The 24,302-nt window shown below is 35.7% G+C and overlaps 1 protein-coding gene across 1 annotated transcript in view; it reads right to left on the bottom strand.

The window, feature by feature from the left end:
- The window catches only part of LOC119077594 (zinc finger protein basonuclin-2), a 160,152-nt gene extending 144,699 nt beyond the window's left edge, over positions 1–15,453 (bottom strand). The window contains exon 1 of the mRNA XM_037184803.1: positions 14,838–15,453. The gene's annotated coding sequence lies outside the window, so the exon portion shown is untranslated. The remainder of the gene's footprint in view (positions 1–14,837) is intronic.
- Positions 15,454–24,302: the final 8,849 nt, after the last annotated feature.

Here is a 24,302-nt window from a genome sequence, read left to right as displayed (position 1 = left end):
CTAAACAATTGACCTTCTTTTGTATGGAACGTCGGAGCGCAGTGGACTTATACCAATAGTCACAACATATGAGAAATTCTGACTACTGCATCGAGCAGGCCCTGACTTAAGTTGTGTTTTGGTGCTTGTTCTGCAGTGAGTAGAGACGTAATGCACTACATTGTGAAAATTAGGTAATTGCAGCTTCCTTCGCAATCATCGACTAATTTCGTTACGAATTCTTGGTGATGTGACCTGAAAACTTAATCAAATTTCATTTCGCTGAGACAGCTTAGACAGAAGCATGACATACTTCCCCTCAAAGATAAACCAGTTCTCCTGCAGATGCGCTCGACGAAGATCGAAATGTGACAGTTGTCGCTGTGCTGACCCTGACAACTGTATCATAATTATATGGATTTTTGATTTTGGCTAGAGACGTAAATATTTAATTACGATGAGTTCATGTTGTGTGCCATTGTAAATAACAATGGCTTTGAAAACGTACTAGTGCTTGAATACAAAATCTTCCAAATGAATCAAAATTTGCCCCTTTTTGTATTTCGTTATCGAAATGAAGTTTTGCAGACGAATATCCTAACTAAGATCGTATAGTAAGGTCGAGGCCAACGTTGAGTGTAGCACAAACGAGCGAATCCTCTGATCTATTCACGCCATAAGTGCACTGAAAATTCAAAATCGAAAGTATGAAAATCTAATGAAGGCAGCGGTAAATCGTCATACTACCCTCGAGTATTTGTCACTTTGCGTGAAAAATTACACACGTACCTGTCTTGAATGATTGAGGGTATACTCTCTGAAGAAAGTTAGGTGCTGAGACATCTCGCCTAAATGGCTAGACATATGAAACAAATTCATCGTATTTGGCTTACATCATACGAGTCACTCAGTGTGTACATCGTTGCAGCCCCCAAACACACTGCACCTACCCAAATTATGAAGATTGACTGAACTTTAAGGACGTTACCAATGTGATAAAATCACTAGAAAAATTCCATGTGGAATTGTTTCGCACACGAGATTCCATTGGATGGAAGGCTAGTAAATAACAACTGAGCCATCCCGTCCGTTCGTTCGGGCTATTTCGCTTCAATCGATCACTAGTCACTACTCGTTCACTTAAAATTCAAATTCTGAGGTAAGTGCGCCAATTGTATAACCATTACTCAAATCAACTCTGCATTTTAATTTTTAAGTGCTTAGGAGACCCAAAATCTTGATTTATTTTTCGGTTCCATTTTTGTTGTCATTCCAATCCTATTTCATCTCTTGGCTGATTGAAATGTTGATCAAATATGTGCAAACACATCGACAAATTCGAACAGTCTAAAATAGTTGGTCGTTTCACTTAACATTTACTTAGCAGCTTATAAAAAACAACGTCTATATTTATACCTTATGGTGATATTTATTATTATCTGATCGTGATTCAGCCTCTTGTATGCGCGATTTTCTGTAAGGCACTTTCTCAATAGACCCATAAATTATCAGATTGAACTTTTAGACTAATTGCATGTGTGTAATATTTTCCTGCTATAATTGAGTAACTGTGTATTTGAAATCAATTCAATCCGATATATTCCAATCGTTAGATATGTTTAAAATTGTGTATATAGAACATCATTTTGTTACGTTTTTTTTTATTTAATAAAAGAAATAACTATCGGAATCAAGGTGATTAAAGTCATTACGACAAGATCAAGAACCTTGCTCAAAAGAAATATTATTCCGGATAATGAAAAAAAATGTTCATGTACGAGTCTATCACACTCATTATCAATTGAATTTTTAATTTTTCACACAACAATCCAACACCAATGGACCGGCATTAACATTATTATAGAAACAATATCAACAAACCGAAAAAAACGAGCATTAATCTACTGATTTCGATATTCCCACAATTACTCACCGACCATACCAAAAAAAAAATAAAATTTACCTTTTTCTCTACACCAATTTCCATATTATTTTAATAATTTTTTTTTTTCGGTGAAAAAAGTTATAAATTCAATTATTTTGATACATAATGATGGACAATATGATGGTCTATCAATTTGTTATCCCCCAGAAAAAAATAATAATTTAAAATTGCCCAATTTATTTCGATATTAATATCGTTGTATAATGAATGATCAATCGAGTTCTGTCTATGCTCGGTTAATAAGCCTCGTACGAGTGTACTGCAAGATTTATTTTTAAGTTTTTTTTTTCTTCTCAATATTTTTATTGAAAAATAATGTTTTTTTCGGTGTATTCGTAATCCGTTAAAAAATCAATTAACTTTTATTGATGCATATAATCATCAAATATATGCGGAAGGATAATTTTCACGTATGCGGAGAGATTTATGCTTATTCAACTAGGAGAAAATGGTTTCATTAAAACTAAGAGATATTTCAATAAACTTTACGCGGTATAGTTTCATCGGATATTTATGCTTTCATCGGTACCGTTTCTGGACGTACATTTTACCAAAATTTTGCATTAACATTAGTTGATTGACCTTGGTTTTGTTGAAAAAATAGTAGATGAAAAAGAGGTGAGACGTTATGCCTTTAGCCCCATACGAAACCGTAGCACTAGTGCATCCCTAACTCTAGTGCGTCTGTAAGTTACGGTCCGTAACCCTATTATTTACTTCAGTAAATTGTCCGCGGAAGCTCGTTCGGGCGATTCCCGAAGGGCCTTTTGATTTTTGTACGAATAAAGGGCAAAATTTCTACATACAACGCCCGAATGGCTTTTTTGAGCCAGTCCGTTTACTGAAATTGATTCCATTTTATATGCAGTAGCCTCCCAATTCTAGGAATCTAAGCCCTAACTCATGATCCGGTGAACCGATTTTAATAAACTTTTTTCCTTAGTTAGTATCGTCAATATCATTTGTCGTTTCATTTGCATTAAAACACTTAGGCGGTCCTAGCTCAGGAAGAACCGATCCAGTATCGTGGTCTCAAGGTTTTCTTTTTACCTTTAATAAACTTCTTTTGTTTAATGTTTGAAACGAAATCTAGTACTTCTTTGGTTCTACTGTATGTTCTACTATATAAACTAGAGATCATCATTCATTTTTAGCGTCGTTGTCAATAACAGATGATCAGCAGAAGAGCGAGTGACATTTATTATTGTTTGTTCTAAGTTCTGAGAAAGCGATAGAAAAAATGTTTGTTAAAACACATACAGCATCGTTGTCATCATTTGTCACATGTGAAATGAACTATTGTTTCTCGATGGTATAAACAAGAATGAAATCATTTTTGATAAAGCAAGCAAATACTAGGAAATTAGTACGTCAATGGAAGTAGATGGGACAGAGTATGCTCGCGTAGTTTTCCCCTCAATTTACTCACATACATTTTCGTTGCTAGTCCAAACGTACGACACATTGCTAATCCGTTAAAAATAAAGTGCAGTGACCGTCCAGTCCATCCCTAAATTAATACAGAATGAGTAAGTACAGAGGATTTATCTTGGATTTCATTGACGCACTGATTACCGATTTCTATTGTGTTCAGTGTCATTTTCAATTAATCAAACATTTCGATTTCAAGAAGACGAAGGAAGAAGCTACTGAAAAATAAAAATCTTACTGACGTAAAATCGGACACATTTCCTCATGTTGTTTATTATTCACATCGCAATGAAAACAATTTTTTATAAATTTTTTTATCTGATATAACACACACGGAGTAACAAAAGTACTTTGAACGTGGAAAACGGTTTTGTTCAAACAAAACCAGAAAAAAGAGATATCTCTGGTTATTATACACACACTCGGTTAGGTTTTAAATTACGTCTTTTATGCACAATAATGTCAATTTCATTTGGGTTTATTAATCTGTGATATTTTTTTCAAATTACATGAAATCAGAATATGGAGAGCGGAATGGCATAGTTGATTTTGCCTACTATTACGACCCACGACATAATCCAAATATTATATTTGGTGCTCCTGAAAAGTGAGACAGACACTTCCAATTGTCACTTGCTGCTATAGGGAAACCTCGTTGACCTGTTGAGACGAGACACGACAATTTTTTTCGATACTTAAATTCTTTGCGATCTATTTTTTGGTGAAGCATCTTCAATCTTGTATACTCATTCATGAAATATCATAGCAGTGAAGTTGGTTCACGAAAATATAGAGCGCTGACATTAGTAATCGAGGAAATGTACTAGAATTACACAAAAATCTATTACGTCTACTAGACTCAACAATTCGTGGTTTCATAATACTTATTTGTTCAACAAGGAAAAGTTGGAGATTGCATTTCGAGGGGTTGAGAGCGTAGCGATGCCACAAGTCACCTGAGAAAATTCAATTTCCAACTTTTTCCCGAGGTAAACGTTTTTCAAAACAAAGGCTACCGTAGCTTCAGCTGAGGGGAGGAAATAGCTATTTTATCCCCTTCTTATTTCACTCAATTGCTGTTCAGGGAAAAAGGAACCATTCTTGCCAATGCTTCTACAAATGTGCACACCGTTCATCTACACCAAGCACGTCCATCCATCGACGGTACTATAAATTCAAAGACGTGGGACGACGTTTTATTGTCGTACAATAAAAAATTGTCACAACACACAACGATTTGAATAATTTTAGTAGAGACAAAAATAAACGGAATGGAACAATAACAAAAAGCATTTTAAACAGCAACCAAACAAAGTCACAATATCTACAACAAAAGAGCCGAACCGATAAGATATTGTGCCTACAATACTACATTATGGTTACTCGAAAGCTACTGGGCATTTCAAACAAGACACGCTCGATCCATTCAATATTGTCTACACATGGAATGATTAAGAGGCTGTCACAATACTACATGCTTCCATTATCTCTTCATAAGTTTCATTTCATGTGATTTTTCATAAATTTTGTTTTTTGTTTCGTTTTAAATATGCAAAACACACAAGATGCTTGTGGTTATTTATTGTGTGACTGAATTTATGAATGAATGAAATCGGCTAGAAAAGGTTCGTTATTTCTGTGTTTGTTTCAATGAGTACTTTGACCCAATTAGGTTTCGTATTGTGTGACGCTGATTAGTGTGATATGTACCGGTGTAAATTCGGCAGACGACGAGCGTTTAAAATGAATTGACCAATTATAATATTTTCGATCTCTTTAACAAAGTTTTATGTTTCCTAAGGGATGGCATATTCACAGCAAAAGCAAATCCATTGTTCGGCTAGCACAGAGAAAACCATTTGACCATTATTCGAATATTTATAACCGTTTATACCAATGAACCGATATAACCATTGCACAAAAGGTTTTCACGGCACAAGTGAAGTCAGAGATATACTTTCAATGTGCCACGAACAGAAAACCCTTTATAAATTTATGGAGATATGCATAACAATTTATTCAATTCCCAATCGGGCAGTAAATTATTTGCGTATAGTTTGAACGGGAAATTTTATTTTTAGTGGCATACCAAACTAATGTCTAATTTTTGCTGTCCATGCCGTGTATACGATATTTGAAACCATTACGATTATTTTGAGCTGGCGAGCAAATGCTCATTATTTCTGTTATTTTTATTTGCTTCGATCTCCGATGTATCGAGGCTGAATGATTATTGGAAAGGTAAGGTCGGTCTGTTAAAAGCGGCTCAACAGTGAAAATTTTATCTATTTCTTTCGTTGGTGTTCCCTAAACATGACAGTAGTGGGAGTCCAAAGTCTGTAATAGAGGAAAATGCTGAATTAATGAACCGAGAGCCCGCGTACTTTTCAGTCCTACATAAGGTCAGGGATACTGTCTAGGGTAATGTTTTCCCATGAGTGATAAAAAATGGTTCTGTGGTTGCCATGGCGCCAAATTTTCGAATTCTTCTCGTAATTTAGCCCTTTGTGTTTAGGCAATTTCGATTGTCGCCTTGTTCAAGCTTCAACTCGTGAAATTGTTTAAAGTCGTCTGTCCACAACAGATACCTAGGGGACCTAGTGTCAGTCATTCAATGCTCAAGAGCTTCAATATTCGACAAAATCGAATTTTAATTTCTTATCGTTTACCCTATGATCTGAATCATAATGACACACGTCCAAGCACGCCAAAGATCATTTTACTAACAAAAATTTAAAACTGCAAAGTCCAACATGGTCATTTCTTATCGTTACGACAAGACGATCTGCAATAACAGTGCCCACAGACCTCAATCAAGAAAATCACCATCGACTGACACAATTGAGCCAGGTGTCTCATAACGAGCTCTTCACTCTTTTGTTCAAAAACAACTGAGACGCGAGGTATGGCGACCTCTAGGACTAAATTCCAATCCGCTTTAGTCCAAGACTCATATTTTACTTTTTGTGAAGAAATGGTCTTCTTGAGCTGCAGATGAACTACCAGACCCAATCGCAACTAGATCAACGTATAGTTGTACACCTTAAATGAACATTTTACTTACGATTGAGTCTAATGTGAGTCTTAGTCTTATTTGAGTCTCATACGCTAATCTTAATAGCCCCAATCGCCATCTGCACTTTTCAACGGGTGGAACTTGAAATTTACCTCCAGCTCGATGCAGAAAAACTGTAAAAAATTATTGATCGTCTGCTGGCATCATTTCGTCTTCTTTTCCGTTTTACTAAATCGTAAGCTTCACATTCGAAATTAAAAAACCACATGAACCAAGGTAACAGGCCTTCAAGTGGTAAAAAATTTGAATTTACACAAAAAGTTTGGTATGCTTACATCAATAGAGTGTCATCACGTTTTCATATTCAACATCATCACCAACCAAAAAAAAACGATTCAAATTGATTCTACTGTACACCTTTCATATCTTTCGCAAAAAATAAAACAAATTAAATTCATCAAAGTTCATCCATATATCCATATATACTGCGGATTCCATATACCGACTTTCTTTATCTTTTTTGGTTGTGTAACGAAACCATTTCTTTAGTGTAACTGCGGTACAATTCAATTTGGTATGCAGCAATTACACATTGGATAAAACATATATATAACACAAAGCTACGGTCAAACGAATGTGTATGTTATAACAACAAAAACCTTCTGTTTTGCGGTTTCTAAGTGTTTCTTTTTTTCGTAAACCATTTGAATGCCATCTGTTGTGCAACCCATATAGAGTGCGAGTGTTATGAGGATGTTGGTTGTGTGGTTTTTGCGCCTCAACTAATTGCGAGAGTAGGTTTCATTCGTTCTAATGGCTCTTGGTAGTTCTATGCTTCACAATAATATACGTGCCTATCAATGCGGTTTCATTTTTTAATAGAATTAATGATAGTTTTTTGTGCTAATCAATTATCGACATTATGCACGTTTTACATTTTCACGTATGGTCCCGTTTCAATGGTGGTCCCCAATTTCGAATTGCCAGTCCAATTTTTAACCTTGTTGCATCGAACAAATTATATCGGGGTTTGGTCAGAATTAATCTACATTAATCGATTTGATTGCATTCCTTCTCACAGAATTAAAAAATATCTAGCACGTTCCTGCAAATACACCTTGTTGCGCCAGTATATGGTGCTGTGGTTTCAGTTTTTAGTTTAATAATCTTCTTGGTTGCTTGAACTAAATGTGGCGGTAGTTCTTTCCTAACTTTTCCTCAAACGATAGTTCATTGATGGACCGAAAAATCTACTGAAACCAATGCAACACTTTTAGTTTAATTTTTCCTCTCTATTGTCGTGAAAATTTTTTCCCAAGATTTCCCACATTTTCCTTTATTTTCACAAAAATTGATTTCACAAAAATTGAGGAAAAATGGAAAAATTCACTAAATTACTAAAAACGAGCCGTCAGAACAGTCGGAGCGTTTGCTGCGACTGAGCCCCGTACGAACCCGTAAATCTATTGTGCACGTGACCCTAGTTCGTCCGTAGCCATACTCTTCCCGTAAACGTCGGTAAAGTAAAATTCTTATGAAATTTGTACGTCTTAAAAATTGCGCATAGCGCAATTACGAAGCCCCGTACGATGTTCCTTTCAAACGTAACACAAATTTCAAATTGACTTACAATTTCCTCAGTCCTATATTAACCTATATTTACCTATAAATAAACAATTTACTGATAAATATGCTAGTATATAGCTCAAAATAACTATCTATACCGTTATATAGCTCAATATAGCTATATATATTTATATATAGATATCCATATTTGGGATCCTTGAAACACCACACACACATAACCAATCACTTCCCACTGATCAATAACTTTGTAAGAATTATTTTCACCGATTTATATTGTTTTTACAAAAATCCAAAATGGCAGCCGACGGCCATTTTGTTAGGAGGTGGAAAGTAGTACGGCTGCTTTACATTCGTTAGTACCTTTCAAACAAAAAAAAATCATGAAATTTGGTCAAATTTTACTCGAGATATTAACAAAAAAACACCACCTTCACTCTACGGCCGAGTAGCCTCATATAAGCTCACTCCAAGAGACCTAGCTCACGCTCAGGTGAACCGAATTTCATGAACTTTTTTTTCCCTGATTGGTACGGTCAATACCTATCGAAAGCAAAATCTATCTAAATCCGTTCAAATTTGGCCAACGTTCAAGCAAAAACGGGTTGCCGCCCTGTACCTAGTTCACACCAAGGGGTCTAACTCACGAGTCGGTCATCCAATTTCCATAAACTTTTTTTTCGTCGATCGGTATTGTAAATACCTTTCATTTGACGTATCACTTACAAGTGTAGCCTTTAAATGGCCAGAGATATCTTCGGAAAACGTTAAATCACTTATGGGGCCACAGCTCGGGAGGGGTCGACCCAAAATCGCCCATCTTCGAACTTAGCCTCACTATTTTGACTATCTTTCAGGGAAAAAAAAAATTTTGAAATCGGATTTGATTTACTTAAGATATCGACGTGACAGACAGACGGACAGACGGCCCAAATTTTTATTGCGGATTCGTCATCTATGAACATAGGCAAACACTTTGCCCTTACCGTCTGCTTCGAATTCCATCAATTACACACGGCATCGTAATCCTATTAGCCCCTTGTACTTCGTACGGGGCTAAAAATAGTCTCATATCTCCAGCCTCAAGCAATCGTATATTTGATCTAAATTAAACAAAGACAATCTGACAACCAGGGCCCATTTTAAGGTCGAAGCATTATAATTTGATCGATTCTATTCATTTTTAAATAATTGTAGTTTTTCAAGAAATCATTTCGAAAACATTACAGTATAAAAGCTTACACATGCGCATTAGAGCTGTTTACTCGCGGTATACCTGCGGGTAATCCGTTCAAATGCACGCTTCTAAGCTTTTATACTGTAATGTTTTCGAAATGATTTCTTCGAAAACTACAATTATTTAAAAATTAATTAAATGAGCAGAATCGATCAAATTATAATGCTCCGACTTTATCAAGAAAATTTTCTGGACTTTCTGAATTTTGAAGAACTAGACCCCTCCACTTGGATGTACCTTCATAAAATAACTACTATTTCGTTACTTTAAGTTCTTAGTCCTTCGTGGACTCGAAAAAAAAATGAAAATCTGGTAAAAAATTACTAAATGTAATGTGGTAACAAGGAAGAACATCTGTGTAGAATTACTCCCATATTGTTGCTCCAATGTTATTCGCCTACGACCTTAACGTGAGACTCAAGAATTTAATCCTTCGTTTATTGAATTGAAAGAAAAACTTTGAAAATCGGTGTACAGTCAGAGGCAATGAAATTTGAGCATGAATTTGCTTCAGCCGTTTTTCAGCTGATCCACATATACAATCAAAACTGTTTATACTTGTTTATACGAATGAAGCTGCTACATGCAAGCGCGTGGTAGTGGTAAAACCTTAAGCGTTTTCTGTGGCAACCAGAATTATGACCATTCCACTACTTTAATAGTGTCCATCTACGAACTTAGCCGTGTAAAATGTAGAACATTAGTTTTCACTATGATCATAAGGAACAGAGATTTCAGTCAAAAAAATATTTTTTTCAGTTTTTAAAAAGTTTTTAAATGTGGAATCACGAATTTCTAGCAAGCATGCCCAGAAAAAATAGAATTCCGAAAAATATGCCCTGTCAGTAAACGCTTTGTCCACAGTTTACAAAGAGCTAGTTTTGTGATTTTTTTAGGTGAACATTGGATTTTCTCAACGGTATTTGTGTTTTTAAAGAGTAAAACCAAACATTTTGTAGCCATTCACATCTCCATTCAATTCTCCAAAATGTAAAACAATAAACAGAAACTGGAAACCTCCAACAGAATAAATAAAAAACATTAAACTTTATAAATAACGATAATTACCAGCCACACACCATAGGTTTTTTGTAAATAAATTCAAATAAAAAGAAAGATAATCACATCTTAATTGACGTTTTCGATAGCAAAATGGAAATATCTGTGTAAAAAAAAACGAAGCCACAAAGAGTGTCTATATAATGATGCGGTTTCCATTTTATTCAATAAAATTATAATTAATAAGATAACGCGTCTCAATTAATTAAACATTAGTTATGATTAAGAATTTGATACAACGCACACACAGATGTGAAACTTGGCTACTGATGGGAAAGACATTTATTTAATAGAAATTACGACTTTGAAATGGTTCTATTAAGGTCAGAAATTGAGGTGTAATGAATATAATATGCGGGATTTACGCAAGTCAATTGAATACGGTGAAACAAAGTGAAAATTTGGAATTTCATCTCAATATTGTGATGTCATAGAAATTTGGCACGCTCAAGTCTTTGCAGGTCACTGTAAGGTTTCAATTAGCAAGTTGCACAAAAATGTTTTATTTTTAAGTCGTCTTCTTGAGGATTCTTGAAAAATGTTGTAATTAGTCATACCGACAGATGAACCTTCTAAAAATTATTATTTTTAAACTTCAACAAGCCTTCACCAGCTTCTGGTGCACCCATTGGAAAAAATTAAATTACCGTAAATTGAGTGCCGTGGATGAAAACAAACCAAACATTCTTGTGGAACCTTGAAACCCTTGAAAACCCCCTTAAGCAAACACATATCTCTCCTCGCCTTTTCTGCTCTTCTGACTCATCCGCAATGTTTTCAATAATGGTAGCATGGTGTGTCGCTTTTTTCAAGACACCTAGTCCAATCGGGTGGTTACTAATCATGGAGAGAAAAATGACGACATTCGGTATAGTATCGTTCTAATTATTCGTCGACATGGAATGGAAACATTTACAATACTTACAATACAATTAATTGCAGCCAGTCATATTCATCGACAAACGAAAATAGAATTGTACACTGAACGACGAACACAATTTCAAATTCACAAACAAAATACTATATCAGATCCATCTCTCAGCATATAAATTGAAGGATAGCATCTGTATAGTATCATGATCATAAATTAAGCTATTGATTCGGTGGTGTCGGAATGAATTGCAAGCGCATGTTTGCAATAAAGCAATTAATAATGTGATTAATTAACACGCTGGTTTTAATTAATTTCTGTTATTGTTTGATGAAAAATCATTCTCCCGTGGTCGAAATGATATTTTCGATTTTTATAGAACGGAGTAAAAATCGATTCGTCTGTACATTGTACAATGTTTACTCGCTCGAATATTTTGTATGTCAATGACAAATCTATCTTTGAATTAATTTGTTTGAAATTGATTTGATTTGTGGGAGAATGGAGATTAAACACGCCGAAACACTCGTAGCTCGTAGATTAATTTCGAATATTTTGATGAAAGACAATAGGGTGTGTTACAAACTTGGTAAGTGAATAAATGGGTCATGATTGTACAAGTTTGAATGTGTGCGATAGTATATTGTGTAACGAGTGGAGGCGAAGCAAGAACGAGTGGAGGCGAAGGAGGAACGAGTGGAGGCGAAGCAGGAACGAGTGGGGGCGAAGCAGTAACGAGTGGAGGCGAAGGAGGAACGAGTGGAGGCGAAGGAGGAACGAGTGGAGGCGAAGGAGGAACGAGTGGAGGCGAAGCAGGAACGAGTGGAGGCTAAGCAGCAACGAGTGTAGGCGAAGCAGGAACGAGTGAAATAAATTCTCGCACGAGGATCAGTAGATAGTCAAAAGAGAATGTCAAGAAGAGTGTGTCCCCATCTCAGTTAACTGAACTGGTTTGTTCCTAGTTAACTAGACTTTTACAAATAAATTTTGACATATCACTTCATCGAAACCAGTTGAATAACTTTTTTTCTTTTTCTGCACTTTAAACGAGCGCACACATTCAAATTTGTGCATAATACTCACTTTTTTGACCTAGACTGTTCCATTTTTTGTTGTCTTGCGTCATTACAGTCTCACTCAAAACCGGTTTTTCGCATTTTCTGGTCACAAGTCAACAAAGTACTGTCCTGGCGTGTGGGATGCATATCTCGCTTTCGGCTCGAAAACTAAAAAAAATGTCCCAGCAAGACAGTAATGTGCTATTATCACATTAGCGTTAGGTACAGTCGAAAAGCATAAACACGTACGATTCGGATGCAACCATTTTGCAAAGTTCTTTACGGTCAGAGGTTCATACTAGTGTTGGTAAAGTACTTCAAAAACAAAGGACGATTTCATGTAATTCCGAAAACTAATTTCCTAAATTAATCGCACCGCGTACCTCTGTACCTCTAGTATCCGTCACAATTCTAAGGAGGTACAACGGGACGATGTAAAGTGTTTGCTACGGAAGGTGGTATCATACACAGCAAATTACAAATTACTGGTAGCTGATGTGATAAAAGAAAACATTTCTCGAGAGAAATCTCATTTATCTTTTGTTTAAAAAAAAATGCAAAGCTCACCCATAGCTTCGCGTGATTAGCCCCCTTAAAGACGAGAAAAAAATTGAATAAATTCAAAATAAATATGAATGAGAAAATGTAACCGTGATGTCACAAGCGCATCTAACATCATAAATAAAATGTCAAATGTTGTCAGTTCATTCACGAGAAAAGTTATGAAGGAAAATAACTGAAGATAACATTTTACTGAATAAAATTTCAAAATAATATACATTCTCAATAGCCATAAATTCAAAACAACCATTTTTCCACTTCACTTTGACAAGTTCAACAAAGGTTAGTCATATTAAATGAAACTAAGAGATATGACGGCCGATAACTTGAAACGGACATTACTGTAATAATTGTCATAAAAACCAGAGTGACATTTAATTAAATAATGATTTTCCATAATGTTTGTGTCTGATAAGTAATGTTGACTCGATTCTTTTACTCTACAACACAACACAAAAAAAATTCTGTTTTTAAAACGGATTTGACCTTAAACAAAATGTTATCGACCACATTTCTGTTTGACATGTTAGTATCTTAAAAACATCAATAAAATTAAACGGTTGATCATTCGAATGGGCTGTAAAATTTTTTTATTTTTGTTTACTAGTATTACAAGAGTATCATTCACCAAGACGGTATGATCAACAAAGAAAAAAATATTTCGAGTCAACGTATGCAACGGATTCAAAGGAAATCCCATTTGACTCAGCCTCATTAATGCGAAGAAAAATAAGCGCAATTTAATTAATTACACAGATTATTGCTACATTCTTGAGCACTTGGTGTTTTTTTGGAATTATCACGACATTTAGTACAATTTGATTGAAAAAAAACTCTTGCCAAAAAACAGCTGTAAAAGTAGCCAACAGAGACGGTTTTTGTCGGTAAGGTGGAAACGTTCTTTTCATATAAGTACCTAAGTACCTAAGTTCTTCATGATTTTGTTTTCCCTAGCGGGAAAATTCGTTAATCTTCAAATGAGAGAAGCTTATATGCCGAGCTGAAGGTGAGAGATATACTCTCCCGAGGTTATTGAAATATTTCTGCAGAAACACGTTACATAGCTAGGGATAATAGTAGATTATGCACCTCTGTCCAAAATGTTTGTTTTGACGTTTCAAAGTTATGTGCAGAGCCAAAGGCGTGGTACATAATCCAAAATGTCAAAAGAAACATTTTGAGCAGATAAAAATACGCTATTTTACTCAACAAAGCGAGAAATCAACAAAACAAGAATCAACACAGCGAAGTAACGTATGTGTTATCTACCTAGAAGCACACTGTTTTGAGTAAAAATATTTTTGTCTGATTATTTAACCTCGGCTTCGCCTCGGTTCAAAAAAATTCGCTCGAAAAGTAGATTCTTCAACTCATCATCACTTGTTATGCATTTGATTATGATCATTTAAAAATTACGCACGCACCTAAGGGAGATAGCCTACGAAAACGTGTGGGTCGGTGGGAGTTAAGCGGAAGCATACTTTTTTTGTGAAATTTTGAACAAATACAAAATTATAAATATTTTCCCAATTCGGGTTCAAAGCAGTTTTAATGACATGCAACGTACAGGGGCCTCCATTTCTGCATTGAAACCCCGTCCGAAGTTGTTCATAATTTCGTTTCTCTAGAACTTTCACGGGTTTCATGAGTTTCGTGTTTGTCTTACAATCAGAAATCTTGTTCAAGTAGATTATAATTGATGAGACAGCACTGAAATATCGACGGCACGAGCATGTCTCGCGACTCGCATCCAATTTTTTTTTTGAGCCCTTCTAAATCGCTATTCGTTATCAAAGGATGACATTCTGTCATCTCAGTTCTAGCTATACGTTAAGGTTTTTTGGTCCCATGGGGACTGGGGACTGTCTTATGTAAGCACAAAATTCAAATGGCTACAAGAAATGTTTAAAATTCGTCGAATGTGAACAGACATGGACGATGTTAAATCAACAAAATTCTTCAAAAAATATTCCTCTGTAAATAAAGACTGCGATGACTGTGTGTAGGTAGCGATGGCCATCTTTAATTATTCTATCACATTTATTTCTTGAAACGTAAAAAAATACATCTAATTTAATGATGTTAAAAAGACTCACCTTTGACGATGACCAGATGTTGTTCTGTAACAGCAGGTTGTCTCTTGCAAAATATAAACAGAAATTTTTAACTATCCCAATAAGCGTTTGATATGTGACATATACGAGCGAATCTTGCCGCTTAACAAATAATTAAATATACAAAAAAAAGCTGATTTGAATGTTCGACTATTCCACCCGATATTGTTTATCCAACCGAAATGGTGTTGAAAGCCTATTTATTTACACTACCGAAAAAAAGAGATCGCTTTGGTTTTACGGTGCAGAGCATTAATTAGCGTGTTATAAACATCCCAGAATTAATTTTTAAGTGAAGATGACGTACAAAAAAACACACTTTTCCATTTTCTCTATCATTGGATTTCGTGCGTTTCACTGCTCGACGGACATTTATATACTCGTAACTGTTTAGTGAAACATTTTTCACAATTGGTCTATTAAGGTTTTTTTTAATACCGATCCGTATGCGGTACACATACATGTTTTATAAATACCACTCGTATTGCAATCCAACGAAATAATAATGATTAAAGCGCTCCGGAACGCGTGCACTGTACAAAATGTACAACAAGTGAACAAACACACACAACATTCACCTTTCCATTTAAATGGTATTCAATTTCGTTCCGTAAAATATACTTAAAAAAACGTAGAAAATCCATTCCAGCAAATATAATAATGAAATTTATTGGAAAAATGAAGCAAAAACCGGCGAAAAAAAAACAATTTCGAATTTATGGTGTGAATTTTCTCACATGTGACGGTGACAAATAAATTAAATTGTGCTTGGTGCCGGATTGTACCGAACAAGAAAATCAACGACACATTGTCTGAAAATTATGAGACGCTTTGGCTTGAGTATATAAAAAAATATGAAATGGTTATTTGTTCACCAAGGGGAGAGAATAGGAAATTTCAACAAGAGTGAAAGTGAAAGAGTATAACTCGCTTCGCTCTGGCCGCAATTCGCTTGAGTCGAAATTTCCTATTTCTTCCCGAGGTGAACACACAATTTTTCATCAGTGAGTGGCGTGAATAACTGTTTCCACGAAACAAACACATCCACTTGTTTCACGATTTTTCAAAATGAAAACAAAGTGACAGTTGCACGGAATTGTCCGTCCCATGGGAATCAAACTACTTGTTTTTAAAGTGGTGAAAGTGTCAATTAGCCTCTGGAATTTTCATGAATAATGTTGTGAATTTGACACAGAGAGCTGAGAGATTGTTTGGCAGAGAGAGTTTTCGGAAAATACAAAATTTTCTCCCCTGAACTGTCATCGGAGAAAGCATCGACAGAACACCATTTTCTCACCGCATTTTCAGTGGAGAAAATGAGATTATTCACGCCGCACGGATGAAAATATACATTTGATGCATGTCATAGTGTGACAAACAAAAAATGTTCAAATATAAAACTAATAACGCAAAGTATCGCGATTTGATGTGTTTTCCTTTACCGGTTACCAGCAATGAAAATCGGCTGCTCTAATATTTAGGGTATACTGTCTATACATTTATGAGTCAGGGTGTTTGTTATTTTTAATGTAAAAGAAAATCCAGTTGCAATTAGACATGCCAATAACGTGACATCAGAAATTGATCGCTTTATGTTCTTCAAAATACAACAGTATTACTGCCTACGATGTATGTATTAACGTTGCATTACTTTCAGTTTTACTGTATACAATTAAGGATATCATCCGTGAATAGGTTTAATCGCCTCAACTAATATTAAGGTAGTGATGGTAGTGTAGATTAACAATGGAATTGAGATGACATTCGTCTAGAACCTTGACCAATAATCCCTTATTCTAAGCCCAGTTACGTTGATGGAGGAGTGGCTTTTGTCTGAACATTTAATTTTTGGTCTAACAATAACTAGGTGATCCTATTGTGAGAATACATAAGAGTTACTATCAGGAGTCTGCGACTTCCTTGTCGTGTCTGGCCGCAACCACACTTTATATCCCTTTGTCATACTCAATATTACAAAAAATCGAAGTCAAATTTCGAAAACTTATCAAATTTTAGGATTTGCCACACCTAAAACTTTACAAAAACACTCGAGCAATTTTGAATAGATGTGTTCGACAATTATGCTGCGTAATCCGATACCGATATTCACCACCAGGATCGACAATGAAACATCCAACATTATTGTCGATCCCATCAACACAAAATCAATCAATACAAATATAGAAACGTGAAGCATGGAAACGAGTAAGCTTTTGTTAAGCTTTCTAACGTCGTTATGAATTACATTTCACTTCGAATATCAACAAAACAGACTTACACACTCGATTTTGTAAATCTTTCATGTTGTCAACAAAAGCTATTCTGTTCACTATATAGCACTGCTATTGTTTCACTTCATGTTTTATCACAACCGAATTTAAAGATACATTTCTCACTTTTTAATCAAATATTAGGTAAGTTCTCGCACACGTTGGACCAAGAAACTACTACTGGTGATTTAGACATTTTTGACAACTGTCAGTCATTTGCGTACTTTGTTTGTTATTATGGTCCAACTTCACACCAATGACCAAATGTGATTCAAAAACAAGAGGAGATTGACGCGGCAGGCGCGTTAGCAATAGACTCGCACGTTCCGAAACTACAATTTTCGCAATATTTCCACACATTTAGTATAGTTGAGTGTAACTGCTATTACAATCACAGTAGTCCTTATTACATAAATTAAATTTCGAAAATGGTACAATTGTGAAATCACATAATATGAAGAGTACTTACTATTAATAGTTAAATATTGATAGTCAAATGTCGAACAACGTAGGCGCAAGCGGATCATACATTTTAATCAGTCAAGTCTTGACGCTCGCCTAGTTAACATCTCCGCTAAAACATTCTCTTTCAACTATCAACTATTGATAGTTGACTATCAATAGTTGAGGAAGAATGTTTTAGTGGAGATGTTAACTGGACGAGCGGATCATACATTTTAATCAGTCAATTCGTGACTCTTGTCCAGTTGACATCACCGTTAAACATTCTACCTATCCAATATTGATAGACAACTATCAATAGTTGATAGTTGAGGGAGAATTTTTTGGCGGAGATGTTAACTGGACGAGCGTCATATATTGACTGATTAAAATGTATGATCCGCTAGCTACTAGATTGTTCGACATTTGATAGTCAACTATTGAATGTCAACTATCACACCATTATGTGATTTCGCAATATTTCCATATATTGCGTAATTGAATTTATTACATAATATTACAAAAATTTACAGCAGCACTAGTCTATGCGCAGCGCTCGTTCGGTGAACATCTTTGTTGAAGCATCTTAAATATTTGAGTTCTCATCGAAAAGGCTCACCCTCTATCACATATCAGACATACGTGAGAATGGTAGTTGGGCAGAGTGAATTCGATTGGGACTAAAAATCTTAATGGAGTGATGTGTGTCGTTGCGCGAGACGCTGTGACCTATAAATTTTTGAGGTCTGATCGAAAAGGCTCACCCTTCATCAATATACCAGACTCAAGTGATAATTGTAGATGGGCAGAGTCAAAAAGATCGGGATCAAAAGTTTGGATAGTTTGAGCGTGTCGCTTCAACCGTCCTTTCATATTTTTCTAAAGTTACGACACACGGACAGACAGACGGACGGACGGACGGACGGACGGACGGTCGGACGGACGGACGGACGGACGGACGGACGGACAGACGGACGGACGGACGGACAGACGGACGGACGGACGGACGGACGGACATGGCTCAATCGTCTTATAATATCATACTGATAATAATTGCCCACTACGATATAGGCCGTTTTCGATTATTTCACTTACTTACACGATGGTGGGCAAAACATAAAGACTCTCACGATTTACTTCGTATCGTGCGAGTCTAATGAGCGAAACTTGCAAAGGCTGATGAGTCTAGTATGAACGATGTTTTATTAAGTTGCAGCCCCTATGCCCCTAATTACTTGAGTGGAAACAATTGAGCAGCTGAAAACTTGAGTGGGTCACAGTCAATCATTTTGTTAGATACGTACGTTCTGATTAGTTTTGTGTATAATAAAATGTTGTGGGACTTTCCTTCCAATAAGCATGTTCGCTGTTCGCGTATATTTTACACAAAAAATTTCCCCAATCTTCATCTTCAAAATGTCTCATCGACACTTTCTTGAATTCTTGACAAAATATTTGACTTCTCTTTGATCGCTTGAATGTGTTCCTCAATAAACGTTGACGACGGTTCCGGACTTTTTTTTAAGCACACACCGCAAACAACAAAAATTTAAATTTTGATTGAAATCGATAGATATTTCAGTGACACATTAACATATTAACATCAAGAATTTGCCGCAGAGCAATATATTTTGTTGAGGTTTGTTTTTTCGGCTGTGGTGTGGTATATAAATAAGAAGTTGTTTGTGCTACTGATGAAAAAGCAAATAAAAATAAAGTTTTGCGGCTCGAGTTATATATATTTATACAAGATATGGGATTACAAAAATGTCAACTACACCGTTGTGATTTTTTAATCCATTTAGAAAAAACCTCGGTGCGAAAATTCCTTTCATGGTTGATTTATAATGGAATTTTGTTGGACAAATTGGAATTCGCCGCTGGTATATTAAGGCGGTGTGATATTTTATTGTTTCGGCGTAAATTCAGACAGTGTCATATCGTGCATTAAGACTTATACTCATATCAAATTACGGTTTCCCGGAACTATATTTGATTAGGGATTCGCGATCCGCACCGTGTAGTGCGAAATGCACAACTGAAATTTAGAGTTGGAGTAGGAAATCATTGTCACTGTGCCATAATAGTAGATTCAATTCAACTAACTCGCGTAGAGAACTCTTAAAAACATTCAATTGACCTATTACAACGCACTCCAAGAACAGGCAAAGGAACAGATTTTATTAACTGTCATTTGACCTCTTATTTTGTGTGGAAGTTACGAAACGTACCAAAAAACCGAATTTGTATGAACATATTATTTGCCTGTTCTTGGAGTGTGCTGCCTATTCTTCCCGTGTTGATTGACTTAAAAAACTGAAAATTTCCTCAAGCGTGACGTATTCTTTAAAATTTATCAAAAATTTTCTGTTGATATCGTCAGCCTATTTGCAATGGAGCTAAATCAATGAAATCTCATACTTTAGGTAATTTGACATGTCCCATTGCTGTTAATAAAGATTTGACTATGGCACCTCAATTCCAATGCATCTTTAAGACTTCACGTAAGTTACTTACGGTAAGTAATGACTAAAGTGAGATTTTTAGCCCCGTACGAAGTACTGGGGGCTTATAAGATTAATATGCCGTTTGTAACACGTCGAATTGGAAGCAGACAGTAAGGGCAAAGCTTTTGGTTATGTTCATAGATGACGAATCCGCAATAAAAAAAATGTCCGTCCGTCCGTCCGTCCGTCCGTGACCCCTCTAGCTTGAGCAAATCACAACCTTTTTTCAAAATTCTTTTTTTCCCCGATTGGTATCGACAAAAGTAAGGTCAAGTTCGAAAATGGGCATGGTAGGGTCGGCCCTTCCAGAGCTAGGGCCCTATAGGTGTTTTTCAGTCTTTCGACGATATCTACCGAAATACGCACGTAATAGCTGCTTGTGATATATCAAATGAAAGGTATTGACGAGTAGAACAAAGTTGCTGAACATTGTTTTTGTGTAGGATGCAACGCGAGCTTGTTGGGAGGGCTCAAAGGTCGTTACTCGGCCCTAAGTGTTTTTTCCACATAAATCGAGTAAATCTCATCCGATTTTGCCAGATTTAGTTTTTTATGGAAGGTAATTGAATACCGAAAAGAACGTGGCGAAAAAAGTTTCAAATTTGGGCCCTTGGACTAAGGCCGCTACTCGGCCCTAAGTGTTTTTTGCACATAAATCGAGTAAATCTCATCCGATTTTGCTAGATTTTGTTTTATTTGAGAGATAATTGAATACCGAATAGAATGATGGCAAAAAATGTTTCAAATTTGGGCCCTTGGACTAAGGCCGCTACTCGGCCCTAAGTGTTTTTTGCACATAAATCGAGTAAATCTCATCCGATTTTGCTAGATTTTGTTTCATTTGAGAGATAGTTGAATGCCGAATAGAATGATGGCAAAAAAAGTTTCAAATTTGGGCCCTTGGACTAAGGCCGCTACTCGGCCCTAAGTGTTTTTTGCACATAAATCGAGTAAATCTCATCCGATTTTGCTAGATTTAGTTTTTTATGGAAGGTAATTGAATACCGAAAAGAACGTGGCGAAAAAAGTTTAAAATTTGGGCCCTTGGACTAAGGCCGCTACTCGGCCCTAAGTGTTTTTTGCACATAAATCGAGTAAATCTCATCCGATTTTGCTAGATTTAGTTTTTTATGGAAGGTAATTGAATACCGAAAAGAACGTGGCGAAAAATTTTTCAAATTTGGGCCCTTGGACTAAGGCCGCTACTCGGCCCTAAGTGTTTTTTGCACATAAATCGAGTAAATCTCATCCGATTTTGCTAGTTTTTGTTTCATTTGAGAGATAATTGAATGCCGAATAGAATGATGGCAAAAAAAGTTTCAAATTTGCGCCCTTGGACTAAGGCCGCTACTCGGCCCTAAGTGCTTTTTGCACATAAATCGAGTAAATCTCAACCGATTTTGCTAGTTTTTGTTTTATTTGAGAGGTAATTGAATACCCAATGGAAAGTTGGCAAAAAAATTTGGGTTTATAAAATAATGTCGTAAATTGTTGGTTTTATTTGAGAGGTACTTCGTGCCCAACTTGACTTGCATTTTGGTAACAGACGCATTAGAGGGTTGTAGACGTATTAGGGTTCCGGGCGTATTACGGCTACGGACGTATTATGGTTACGGACGAAATAGGATTACGGATCGTACGGGGCTAAGTCGCAGCAAACGCTCCGACTGTTCTGATGCCTTGTTTGATACAAGCAACGCACTCCAAAAACGTTCGATGCAAAATAAGAGGGCAAATAACCGTTAAAAAATCTGTTCTATTGCCTGTTCTTAGAGTCGTTAACAGAAGCTAAATACATTTTTACGTGGTTATGCATGCGGTTGGAGAGTTTTCGGAATGTGATAAATTTAGGGTGCAAACTGAAGGCAGATAAATAAAAGCTTACTATTTAAATAAAACCTTGACTTCGAATAGAAGAATGAGTCAATTACAGCAGTTCTATAATTGTTTCAAAGTCAGACAGAACAAACACTCATATAACAATATCCACCGCAGTATAAATTTCATCAATATTTGCCTTCCTTATAATATTAGTTGTATAACCTTAAGCGTTTCAAAATCGAAATATATACCAGATCAAAAAAAATCGAAATGTGTACCAGGCAGGGCCTATTTTAGGGAATTAAAATTCCAGAAATATCCTCAAAATTCCCGAAAATTCACAAATTTTATTTCAAAAATCATTCAAAATTGTTTAACTGGCTTACACCATGGTCGAAAACAGCTAATAAATATATAAGTTGTCAACGCACTGCTCCTAGCATGAACACTACTTTGACAAACGTCGAATTTGGAGGCTTTTGTGATGAGAGCTACCGCTTAAGATTGATTGTATTGTGTGTTTGAACTCACACAACTAAAACAAGTCACCTATCTTCACGAAAGAAACGCAGTGCCTACTGTGACTTCATCAGCCTCCAAATATTTCTTATGTTCATGCTAGGAGCAGTGCGTTGAAGTTGTTCAATATGTGGCAACGGAAGTACATAAGTCAAAAAAATTGAGGAATTTTAGAGAATTAATTCCCTTAAAATGGCCCTGGTACCAAATTGTTCGAATTTTGGAATCAAGTTACCACTTGACCCATTGAGATTTGTGAAAAATGGTATTTTTGTGGATTTGTATGCAAAATTACTTTAAGGCCTAAAACACAAGCCAAAACTTCTCATTTATTAGCTGAGTCGACAGTTTCTAACTTTCTGCTTGCATTTACAATTTAATGACTCCAGTCAACGCACTTCAAGCAAAAGTGATCAAATTGTTTTTTTTTTACAGAGTTTTACAGTTGTGTGACACTGACAAGTTTTAGTTCCCTATTTAGAATACTAAGGGTTAAGTAATTTCAATGGATTCATGCAAAAAATTTTACTTCATTTTTTTCAACTCATGCGTGAAGTGCGTCGCTTCAGGCTCTCCGGTCTTCAAGTGTCAGAGTAACGCTCACAAAGTATTTAAAGACACTAAATTAAGAAAAATGTTGACAAAATTTAGCTCATATTCCATGTGATGCAATTATTTCAATTAGTCAATTTCGATCTAACAAACAAAAATTCTTTAAAAATGAAAAAAAAAACGGAGAAATTATTATCCGAAGCCATTATCTCAGTATGTTTCCATTTTTATGATCGAATTTTTTTAGTTGACCTGTGCCCATCAGGTACTACAGAGAAGAAGTAAAAAAAACCGTCATCAAGAATATCAGATATAAAACATATTGTCTTTAGGTGTTTTCGTTCATCTTCTTTGTCTCTTTTATATTATTCTTTTTTTCTCAACTAAACCGAAACAACAACAAGACAGAACATTATTTTGAAGGAAAAAAAAACCGAAGGGAAAAAAAATTTGTTATTCGGTGCCGCCAAAGAGTTGACACGAAAACTAATGATGATGGTCAGTATTTTACGACCCAAGATATTTATATGATAAATAACCCTGCGGAACAAATTTAGATTACGTTTATATTGATGTTCCAAATGGCATTTATCGAATAGAAAAGATCGCAACGTTAAATTAATGATATTTCTCCGTCATCATGTATGTATATGGTATATATATGCCCAGCACACAGCCCATATATACCTACTTTTCTATTATTATTTTTCAAAATTCTTTTTATGGATTTTTATATTTCTTCAAATTTGTTTGGGACCTTTGTATGGGAAAAAAGGGAATTGACACATTGTCTAACAAAATTATACGATGTCACTTTCATCGATAATTCCAGTCTGTTCAAAGAAATCTATGTTTACGAGACCCGGCTTATGCCGTAGGGTGCATCGTATTTTCAATTTCATTTTATTTACTTAAACGTCTGATCTAAGGTTGTACGCAGAATGATCCAGAGATCTTTTGCAGGAGAAACTTTTTTTTAAACGTTTTTCTTACAGTGGAAGTCAGTGAAGTTTAGGCATGAATTTGCTTCAGCTGATTTTCAGCTGATAAAATCATACAAACAAGACTGTTTGTTCGTATTTATTCGGGTTTAGCAATGAATGCACATGAATGAATGGCCGATTCTTCAAAATCTGTCGATTTATCTTGAACGCACTCATTATTTTTGTCAAAAGAATATGAAAATGGGAGCGTTAGAATCCGTTTTTAAAATCGGTATTTCCTCCGAGGTGACATTAGACCATACGTGGATGGTTTACATTCATTGGGCTTTACCACTACTACGCATGCGCGTGTAACTATTCGCTCGTATCAACAATTTTCTGCGGAAGCAATTT

Source organism: Bradysia coprophila, unplaced genomic scaffold (assembly GCF_014529535.1).
Source record: "Bradysia coprophila strain Holo2 unplaced genomic scaffold, BU_Bcop_v1 contig_24, whole genome shotgun sequence".
Lineage (NCBI taxonomy): Eukaryota > Metazoa > Arthropoda > Insecta > Diptera > Sciaridae > Bradysia > Bradysia coprophila.
This window is presented reverse-complemented; position numbering and strand designations above follow the sequence as displayed.